This window comes from Acomys russatus, chromosome 6 (genome assembly GCF_903995435.1).
Source record: "Acomys russatus chromosome 6, mAcoRus1.1, whole genome shotgun sequence".
In the NCBI taxonomy this organism is placed as follows: domain Eukaryota; kingdom Metazoa; phylum Chordata; class Mammalia; order Rodentia; family Muridae; genus Acomys; species Acomys russatus.
The window spans coordinates 864,423-875,698 of NC_067142.1; positions in this window are offsets into that span (position 1 = coordinate 864,423).

Here is an 11,276-nt window from a genome sequence, read left to right on the forward strand (position 1 = left end):
ACATCAGTGGACTTAACTCTCCAATAAAAAGAAAATGAATAGCAGAATGGATGTATAAACAAGACCTATCAATCTTCATACAAAAAAACACACTTCAGCCAAAAAGATACATGTTATCTGAGTGTAAAGAAGTAGAAAAAGATTTTTCCAAGCAAAGGGAACCAAGAAGAAATCTGGAGTAGCTATTCTAAAATCTAAGAAAATAGGCTTTTAACCAAAATTGTCAAAAGAGATGAGAAAGGACAATTATGCGTCAAAGGGGAATTTGACCATTATAACATCTCAATTCTGAAAGTCTATGCCCAACATAGAAGAGCACCCACATTTGCAAAAGCAGCATTAGTAATGCTTAAACCAAACATTTATATCCACTCATTAATATTGAGATACTTCATGACCCCACTCTCACCAAAACACAGATCATGGAAATAAAAACTACACAGAGAAAAAATTACTTTAACATTTGTCAATAACCAAACAGACCTAAAAAACATCTTCAGAACTCTTCACCATACATGAAAGAATAAACATTCTTCTTAGCACCTCACAGAATCTTCTCCAGAATTGATCATACAGTGAATTACAAAGCAAATCTCAATATATATAAGATGCTTGAAAAGATCCATTGTACTTTATCAGACTAAAATGGACTAAAGTTGGACTTGAAAAACAATAGAAATAATAAAAAGCCTACACACACACACAGAAACTGAACAACTCTCTAGTCAGAGACAACTGAATCAGGGAAGAAATAAAGTAATTAAAAACTTCCAAAAATTCAATGGAAATGAAGGTACAATATATATAAACCTATGTGACACAATGAGAGCACTGCTAAGAGGAAAGCTCATAGCACAAAATGCCTTCATAAAGAAATTGGAGACAGTATGCCTGAAAGCCCTAGAAAAAAAGAATCAGACATGCCAAGAAAAGAAGATGGCAGAAAATTCTCCAACTCAGTACTGAAATCAGTAAATTTGAAACCAAGAGAACAATTAAAAGAATCAGCAAACCCAAGACCTTCTTTTTTCATAAACTGAACAAGATAAACAAACCCTTAGCCAAACTAACTGAAAGGCATAAAAACACTATCCACAACAGACACTGAAGAAATCCAGAGAAAAATGAAGTCTTAACTTCAAAAGGCTATACACACAAAATTTGAAAATCTAAATGCAATGGACAATATTCTTCATATATATGACCTGTAAAAGCTGAATCAGGATCAGTTAAACAAACTAAATCTAAATGTATTTCCTAAAGAAAAAGAGGTAGTCATCCAAATTTTTCCAACCAGAAAAAGTCCAGCACCAGATGGTTTCAGTACCAAATTCTACCAGATACTCAAAGAAGAGCTAATAACAATACTCTTCAAGCAACTTCACAAAGTAGAACAAGAAGAAACATCACCAAAATAATTGTATGAGGCCACTGTGACCTTGATACATAAACTACACAAGGACCCAACAAAGAAAGAGAATTTAAGACCAATTTCCCTTATGAACATCAATGCAAAAATACTCAATGAAACACTCAAAAATCCAGGAAGACATCAAAAATATCATTCATCGTGATCAAGTAGGCTTCATCTCAGGCATTCATGGGTGGTTCAATATATAGAAATAAATCCATGTAATCCATCATATAAACATACTGAATGGAAACACACACACACACACACACACACACACACACACACACACACACACACACACGATATTCCCATTAGATGCTGAAAAAGTATTTGAAACAATCCAAAACATGTTATTTTTTAAAGTCTTGGTGAGATCAGTGATATGAGGACATACTTAAACATAGTAAAGGCAGTATACACAAGCCTATACTAACATCAAACTATACATAAATGTAAATGAATTACACTGAAATCAACTAAAAGAGAAAGTTGCACACTCTTTCAGTATCTTTTCAATATAGTACCTGAAGTCCCAGGTAGAGCAATAAGACAAATAACGGAGATCAAGTGGATACAAATTGGAAAGGAAGAATTTGAACTATTGTTATTTACAGATGATATGATAGCATAAATTTGTGGTTCCAAAAATTCTACACGTAACTTCTCAGCTGATAAAAATCTTCTAAAAATTGTGTGATTACAAAATTAATGTTAAAACATCAGTAGCTGTCATGAATTCAAAAGACAAAGAGGCTGAGAAAGAAAATATGGAAACAATAACGTCACAATAGCAACAAAAAAGTACCTTATCTAATTCTTACCAAGCAAGTGGAAGACTTGTAAGAAAAAAACCCTGACTTCTCTGAAGAAAGAAATTGAAGATGTCACAAGATGGAAATATCTCCCATGCTCATGGATCGGTAGGATTGATATAGAAAAATGTTCAGTTTAACAAAATAATGTACAGATTCAATGCAATACAATCAAAATACAACAATTCTTCACAGACATTGAAAGAACAATTCTTAACTTCAACAACAACAACAAACAGAATACTTAAAGTAAACCTGTACTATAAAAGATCTTCTTTATGTATCTCCATCCCTCAGATCAACACGCAATATAGAGCAACAGTAATAAAACTACATGGAACTGTCATAGCAAGAGTGGATAAGTGGAATTGAATTGAAGTCCCTGAAATAAACCCACATACCTATGAACACTTTATTTTTGAAAAATAAGCAAAAATCTTACAATGGAAAATGGATAGCATCCTCTACAAATCGCTCTGGTTTATCTGAATGTCTGCGTGCAGAAAATGCAAATAGATCCATATTTATTACCCTGCCCTAAACTAAAGTACAAGTGGATCAAAGATCTCAACATAATACCACACATCTTAAATCTACTAGAAGAAAAATTTGGGGAGAAACCTTGAACTCACTGCTATAGGAGATAATTTCTTCATCAGAACACCAACAGCTCTGATTCTAAGATAAATAATTAGTAAGTGAACCCTCAGAAAACTGGAAAGATTCTGAAAAGCAAAGTACACTCTTAATAGGACAATATTACATGCTACATTTTGAGGAAAGATCATCACCAACCCTAATATGACAGAAGGCTAATATCCATAATATACAAAGAACCCAAAAAATTAAACACCAACAATTCAAATTACCTGATAAGCTGTGGTCATATGGTGGAAGAGAAGGTCCCGTTCCATCAGAGGTGTAGGAGATGAATAGGGTAAAAGAGGGAGAGAGGATGGGAAAGGGAAGATACAATTGACAGGATAAGAATAAGGATGTAATCTCAATAAATTATAATAAAAATGGGGTACAGGGCTACACAGCATTTTAAACAGAGGAATATCCAATGGCTGAGAAACACTAAAAGAAATGCCTAATATGCTTAGTTATCAGGGAAATGCAAATCAAAACAACCCTCTCACTCCATCTTATATCCATGAGAATGACTAATATAAAAAACTTATATAAAAAACTCAAGTGACAGCACATGCTGGTGAGGTTGTGGTGGGAGTGCAACCTTGTATAATCATTTTGAAAATCAATATTTTTTTATCTGAGAAAATTGGGAATAGTTCTACCTCAAGACCCAGCTATACACTCTTGAGTATATACCCAAAAGATGCTCTATCATGTAACAAGGACATTTGCTAAACTATATTCATAGTGGCTTTATTCATAATAGCCAGAAACTGGATTCAACCTAGAATTCCCTAAACAGAAGAATGAAAGAAGAAACTTTGATATATCTACACAAGCGAATACTATTCAGCCATTAAAAACAGGGACATCATCCTGAGTGAGTAATGAATGAATGAAACATATGGTATTTAGAGACTTATAAACATCTATTAGCTCCTAAAATACAATAGCCATACTACAATCCACAGATCTAAATAAGCTATGTAATAGGAAAGACTTTAAAGAGGATGCTTAATTCACATTCAGAGAGCCAAGTAAATCACTGGACGAGGTCTTAGAAAGGAACCATGATAGGAGCCTTCCACAGATGTCCTCAGAAAAACTCTACCCTACACGGATTCGAAGCAGATGTTGTACTCACAGCCAAAATCTCGGCAGAGTGCAGAGAGTATTTTGGAAGAGTGGGAGGATAAAACGACTCGAAGGGAAAAGGAGCTACCCATGAAGAAGTTCAGAGCCAACAAATCTGAGCCTAGTAGGGCCTACAGAGACTAGGACCAAGGACCAGGCATTGAGAAGACCCAGGCCCTCTGCTCACATGTAGCTGATTGGCAGCTCAGTCTCCATGTAAGTCACCAAGTAAGGGAACCAGGGACTATCTCTAATATGAACTTTGTTGCCAGCACTTGATTCACTTCCCCTGCACAATGCTGCCTTCTAGGACACAAACTAAAATGGTTTCGGCAGTTCTGAAGAGACTTCATAGTCTGGGATCAGTTGGTACATAAGGACGGCTCCTTCTTCCCGAGGACAGGACAGGACAGGATGGCGGGACATAGGTAGAAAGGTTTGACTGGGAAGAAATGAGGGATGGGGCCGTGATCAGGATGTAAAGTGCATAAATTAATAAGACAAAAACTGGGCCAAAAGTACAAAATGTAACTTTTACCATTAAAAAATCCAATCTTATAATTCATGTATAAATGCATATTTTGGAAGTTTATCCTTTCTATTGCATTAACACACTGCTCAAACATGTACTGTAAAATTATAAGGAAAAAATCACTCCGTAAATGACTATTTTATAAATTGTAAAATGATAATTTTAGAATATTTGCTATAGAACTAGAGAGTAGGATGAACAAAGATGATTAATGGAAAAGAAATAGAGTCAAGAAAATAAATTAGGTCTGGGGATCACATCAGGGATTTTATGCATTATAACTGTCCTGGCCATCTGTATTGAAAACTTAAATATGTGATATAATGTATATAACAATGTTTATTGTTTATGAGCGGTTACTCTTTGCAGACTTTGTAAAACGACATTATGTTTTAAGTGGTTATAGAATTGTCAAATGAATAATACATTAGAATAGGGAATAACTATATTCATAATTGCTAAAAGAACACATACCACTTCTAGACATCCCACAGATCACTAATATTAGAAAATGTATTAATTTCAAGAAAAATAATGAACAGTATGGGTAGTAGTGTACTTTCTCCTGATTTATGAATGTTGCAAAAGTTCACCTATTTCCCATGTTGAATACATTGCATGTTTTTGAACATTTTAATATATTTTCATTAACCTAGTCATGTATATGTTCACACTTCATATTAACAAACTCATCATTCAATTGACAATCTTATATATAAGCTTCGAATTACCATTGTTTAAAATAAGCATTTTTTAAAATTACTGATAGAAGTCAGAAATATAAGCAGTAATAGTAATTTCTCTAAGCACAGTTTTGCCTCTTTGCTAATTTACTTCAATTTAAATAAGTGTGAAATTTAATATTCATGATCCATCTAATCAGCATACAATCTATTGGGCAAAGCTGATTCCCATATTTCACATAATTATAATAGAGAATAAACAGTAAAATAAAAAATAAGAAAAAATATATATAGTGCCAAAATGTAAGAGTTAAATGAATGACAGAGCATCATAATAGCATCCAATATGTATTACTGTGACGCTACCCTCTTTTCCTGCTAAGGAATAGTCTAAAAAGCTGCCTAACACCTAACAATAATCAATTAAGGTCTACACTATCTAGCAGATAAAATTTTGATTGTCATTATAGACAGTTTTGGTAAAAAGTTTTCACAGGAGAGTAAAACCCATGTGTCCAGATCCTATTGTAAACTACAGAGCAAAATTCATACCACATTCATAATCAGGGTCTAGTTACACTTAATTTCTATTAGTTAGCTTGAGTCTGGCATCCTACACAGCAAAGTAAAGACTATTTACCCAACTGAATGGAATAAACATTTTGCATAATTTAATGTCATCGATTATCTATCTGTTGAAAAAATAACTTGCTGGAAAAGATGAGATTGACTGGCAGCTCAAATACTAGGTGATAAATTTGGACTTTGCAATTTTTGGTATAGTTTATTTAGGGAGCTATAAGGATAGCAGCTGATCGATCCTGCCATGTTGATAGAAAGAAGGGCTTGTTGCCAGGTCTTGAATAGAACACGAAATAAATAAGCTTCTGATAGGTGGGGCATTCCACCTTAAACATATTACCATATCTGTAGAATGTGAGAAACAGCTTAAGTCAGTCATCCAAAGAATGTTTCACTTGGATAAAGGAAGAAAAGACATCAAGTCTTTGAGATGAGTCCCTGGAAATATAGGGCACCCTAGGAGATCCCAAACTGTCTTCCTGTAGAAAAGCTCACTATGTTCATATAAGACAAAAGCAGTAGGAACTAGACAGTTACAGCATCTTCATATTGACTTTAACTCTACACTTTCAACTTCATTCTGGACTTCAGAGAATCACAAGCACTTACTAGATATGTATAGGATATATACTTACTTTCAAGTAAATATTATTGTGTGCTGCTACATGGTAAATTAATTCCTGTATTTGAAAATGATAAGAAGCTATGAAGTTTCTACCTAACATTTGGCCCCTGTGAGCATCAGAAAACTCAATGCAAAGAAGCCTACAATTGATAAAAACATATATTGTATTGATGATTCACTTCTAAATTAAAAATATAAATAAGACTTTATTAATTAGTATAAATCAATTCATATGATAGAATACAAACTCTATTTTTACTTTAAAACCCAAGGAATTGTCCACATAAAACACAATTTTAGTGTTGATAATATGTCTTAGAGTATATTAATATAGTTTATACAACTTTATCCTATATATTTCCTCTATTCATATTTCTATTTAATATATAACCAAAATTAGTAACTTCCACACAATAAGATTACATATCTCTGCAATAAATAAAGCTAGAAATTGTAATTAAAATATTTCATGATTAAAGATGTAAGAAAATCAATAGAATTTTAATACCGAAAGAGAAAGTGGATCTGATTTCATTTTTATCTGTACAATAATTTTAGCATTTCCCTAATTTGCCTTATTTGTATGTTACATAGGTAGTATATAAATTTTACTTTTAATTATTTTCTAGCTCATAACATTTTTGATGTCAACCTTAGACAAATTATTTAAAACTCTTTCTCTTGACACTTAGATCTATGCAATGAGGTCATTAAGGGTGCATGAAACTTTTGTAAAAATTTAACTGAATTTCTAATACACAGGGAATGTATACAGTATGTTATAAAATACCTTATGAATGAATACATGATATGCCTAAATCACAACAGGTATTATACACAAATTTCCTACTGTTATTACTCAAATCATGACAATTGTTACAATATTAATGTTACTTCCAGGATGGTTCATAGTACTACTTCCTTATACAGCTACTGGAATTAAAGTAGATAAGAAGAAATATGAAAATGAATTAATTTGGGGTAATAATTGGAATGCTTTTTCTTTTTGCTCCATGCCATTTATCCACCAGGGTATTATTATGTTATTATCAAAGGAACAAGTCAATTATATAAGTTATACATTATGCATTGATTTTCTGGGAAAAATTATTTTTCCATGACATTTTTTTGGGACGAAAATGAAAAATTTATAACAATGAACTTTTTCTAGCAACTCATTCTGGTATAGGTATTTTGTAAGCATATTTTGTAAAGTAGAGTTGGTTTTGTTCACTTTGCTTGTGATGGAGGAACTAAAATATCTGTTCATCTTATTAGAAATACATAAAAGAAAAGAACAACAGATATATGGTAATGCATCCATTAGGATATCTTGTATATATGTTGCCCTTGTCGGACACATGTTATTCATGGCCTGCAATTTCTGTTTATTTTAAGAATAAAATTAAAAATATATTGTTTTTACTTGTGACAAAAGAAGACTTTGAATCCTTAATTTAAACTTGTCTTCCATTTTCTCTTTGAAATACATTTGAATATACATTGCCATATGTTCTGAAACGTGTAAATTTACATAATTTCTCTCACTGATACAACTTGGGCTCATTTCAGGCAGTTGTCCAGACTATATAACATGTCAACATTCAGAAAGATTCGTATGATCCCAAATGACATCTACATTAGTCTGGAAGCTTTCTCTGTAAAGTTAATTATCAGTGTTTATGTGATTTAAAACTAACACCTCTCCTAATTTTAAATCTTCCTGTAGACTACTTCATACAATTTTTTTGAAAATTTTTCAATTTTTATTAATTATGTAAATAGAACTGTAGGTCACATAGTATATATTTATTAATAATAACCCGTAATTATTGTATACCATAAACTATTTTCCAGTACTGCAATTTACATGAGCAATGGTGTCTTCTTTATAACATATCAAGTATATGCATATTACTCTTTGTATAACAATATAAATTTACTCTTTACTCCGAAATATAATGATATTGGTAAAACTGTGGAATTTAAGCTTCTTTTCACCTAATTTATATATACAACATTCTAAGTATGTAATTTTATGCATTTTGGGGGATTTAGACAAAAGCTCTCTCCCAGGGTGGCCTTTATTTTTATTTTCTGGAACCTCTGGTCCACCTACCGTCAACTACTGTTTGCTGAAAATATAGGAACATGCCATTATGTCCAGTTCCAGAAATACTGGAGATCTATTCCAGGGTGTCTTGTATGCGAGACACGTATTTTATAAAATGAACTATATCCTCCTCTCCTGAAGAGAATCCCTACTGAATAAATAGGGAAGCATTCTCTGGAGCTTAATTGATTTAAAAGTGTGGACATCAAACATGAATTCTAAAGTGATACTGAATTTTGACATAAAATCAGCTCCTCCAGTTCACAGAAAGCAGCTATTTATTCCTGGTTTTCACTGATGTGTGCTTTTTGGTGTAAAGATGATCTTATTTTCATTGGATACATTAGTAATCTAACAATTTTGTTTTCAGTATATGTAATGTAAATCTTTTACAAAGCTCTGTGACTCTAGTTCTAAGCTATTGTTACAATAGTGTTATGCAAATAATCTTGTAGTTCTGCACTGTCTTTAATATATTATCTCACCCCTACACTGTAGTAATAAGAAAAATTGCCTTCAGAAAAACTCGGACTCTAGGCATACTCTCAGCAAAAGGCAGACTTGGAAATAAAACTCAAAACAATTATTTCTAAATTCCAACCTTAATTCTGCTATTCTATAAAGTCTTCATCTACATATGCTTCTTGTGTAACTGGAATCTTTAAATATATTAGTATGCCAATTGCTTTTAGAAATTTAGATGTTAAAACTCCCTCAGTATTTTCTGTAACTATTGCTATCCCCATAGGAACACATACATAAAGAGGATGAAGACATTATTAAAATAATCTTTTAAAAGCAAATATGTGGGCTGAGGAGGAGGTTCAGCTGGCAATGCACCTGCTGTTGAAATATGAAGACCTAAGTTTATTTGCCTAGTAATCTTGGAAAATGCTCAACAAGGAAGAATACATCAATAATGCAAGCACCAGAAAGAAAAGAGAAAAACTTATAGTGTGTCTTGATGGCTAGTGAGTCTATTGACCTGCAAATTCTCTCTTAAATCAAGAGCAAGCAATTTAACAAGCCAGCTAAAACCAGCACTTGTCACACACACACACACACACACACACAAACACACACACACACACACACACACACACACAAACACACACACAAACACTCACAACAGTATACATACACACCCTAGGGCACCTGCACAAATGTAAGCCAATACATACACTCACTGTAAAAACAAATGCTTCAACTGCCAGGCACGGTGGTGCATGGCTGTCATCCCAGCACTCACTGAGGCAAAGGCAGGCAGAGTTTGAGGATCACCAGCTCTACAATATGAATGCACGAAAGCCAAGGCTACACAAATGTTCTGTCTAGAAAACCTCCCAAAATTATTAACCATTTTCTTATTACTATGGGTTTTATTATAAATATTAAATACTACCTATTTTCTCCCTATAAACATTTAAAATTTTGTTATTCCCAGTGATGTTTGTTCAAAACATAATTAACATTTAAAAATCTCTAGTAGCTATAGAAAAAGAATCAATAATTATTCTAGAATATTTTTGTTAAGTAGGTAAAGTTTGAAATAATATAAACAATGTACCAACTTACTATAACTTATTTATTTTTTACATGTTTAGTTTTTACAACATAGGACCATATCTGAGTTTCACATTCACATATTAAACCGAAAATAAGTTTATTTTTTGTATATTATGGTACATGTTCAGAGTTCTTTAAAATATTTTTATTTTAGTTTTGTGAATAATTATTTAGGCCTGCATACCTAGGCACATCATCAAAGAATAGATGTGCCTACAAGATTGATTTCTATGCTATTTACATTCCAACTATTGGAAATCAATCAATCTAAAAATATTTCCTTTCGATCAGTTTTGGAGGAAATAATAGAATCTGGAGAGAATTGTCATCATTGAATCACTGCTTCAGTCATGACTTGATAACTGCAATTGATTGTTCTTACTGTTGAACATTGGTTTTCCTATAACCTGGCAAAGCAAAATAGACAAGTGATCAGCATGAACTATCAAGTAGGGCTGCAGTATTTTCACATTTGCAGTTACGAAAGAAATTGAAACTTTATATATTTGTCTTAACATATAATATTGAGGATGTGGTAGGAAAAATGTCTATTCATGTCTCATAGGGCAATGTCAACAGAACATAGATATTATTCCATCTAAAGTTACCTTAGTGAACCAATGGATTTGTGTGGATAAATCCAGGATAAGAGGAGTAATTTATAGGCAAATGAGTGACCCAGCATCTGCCTTGCCACATAAAACTCTCCATAATATAATCAAGAAAGCATTGTTCTTGAGCTTTGTTCAGACCTTGTAGAAAAGTTTAGCCTTGCTGAGGCTTTTTTCTCTACCACGTCTACCTGTTCATACAACAGTGATGGTACTTTGTGAGTCTTGATACGTTCTGTGCACACTGTCTCCCCCAACCCCTGTCTCCCCTTCTCCTATCCTGCCTCTGGCCCTGAGTTAAGAATTTTTACAGAATCACAGGAATACCAACGGAAAAAAAAAAAAAAAAAAAAAAAAAAAATGCCCTAGGGCATGGCTGTTGCTGCAGCCAACATCCAATCACCTCCACAACTGCAGGAGATAAGAAGGGGTGGGAAAAAGTTTCCCATTATGGAAGATTACTCAGGTTCCCCAACACTGAGAGAGTTTACAAATATGTCCTAATGGAGCGGCAAGTGCATATTCACAGAATCCTTTTTGGAGAATTATGTGTTGAAATAGAAGGCCT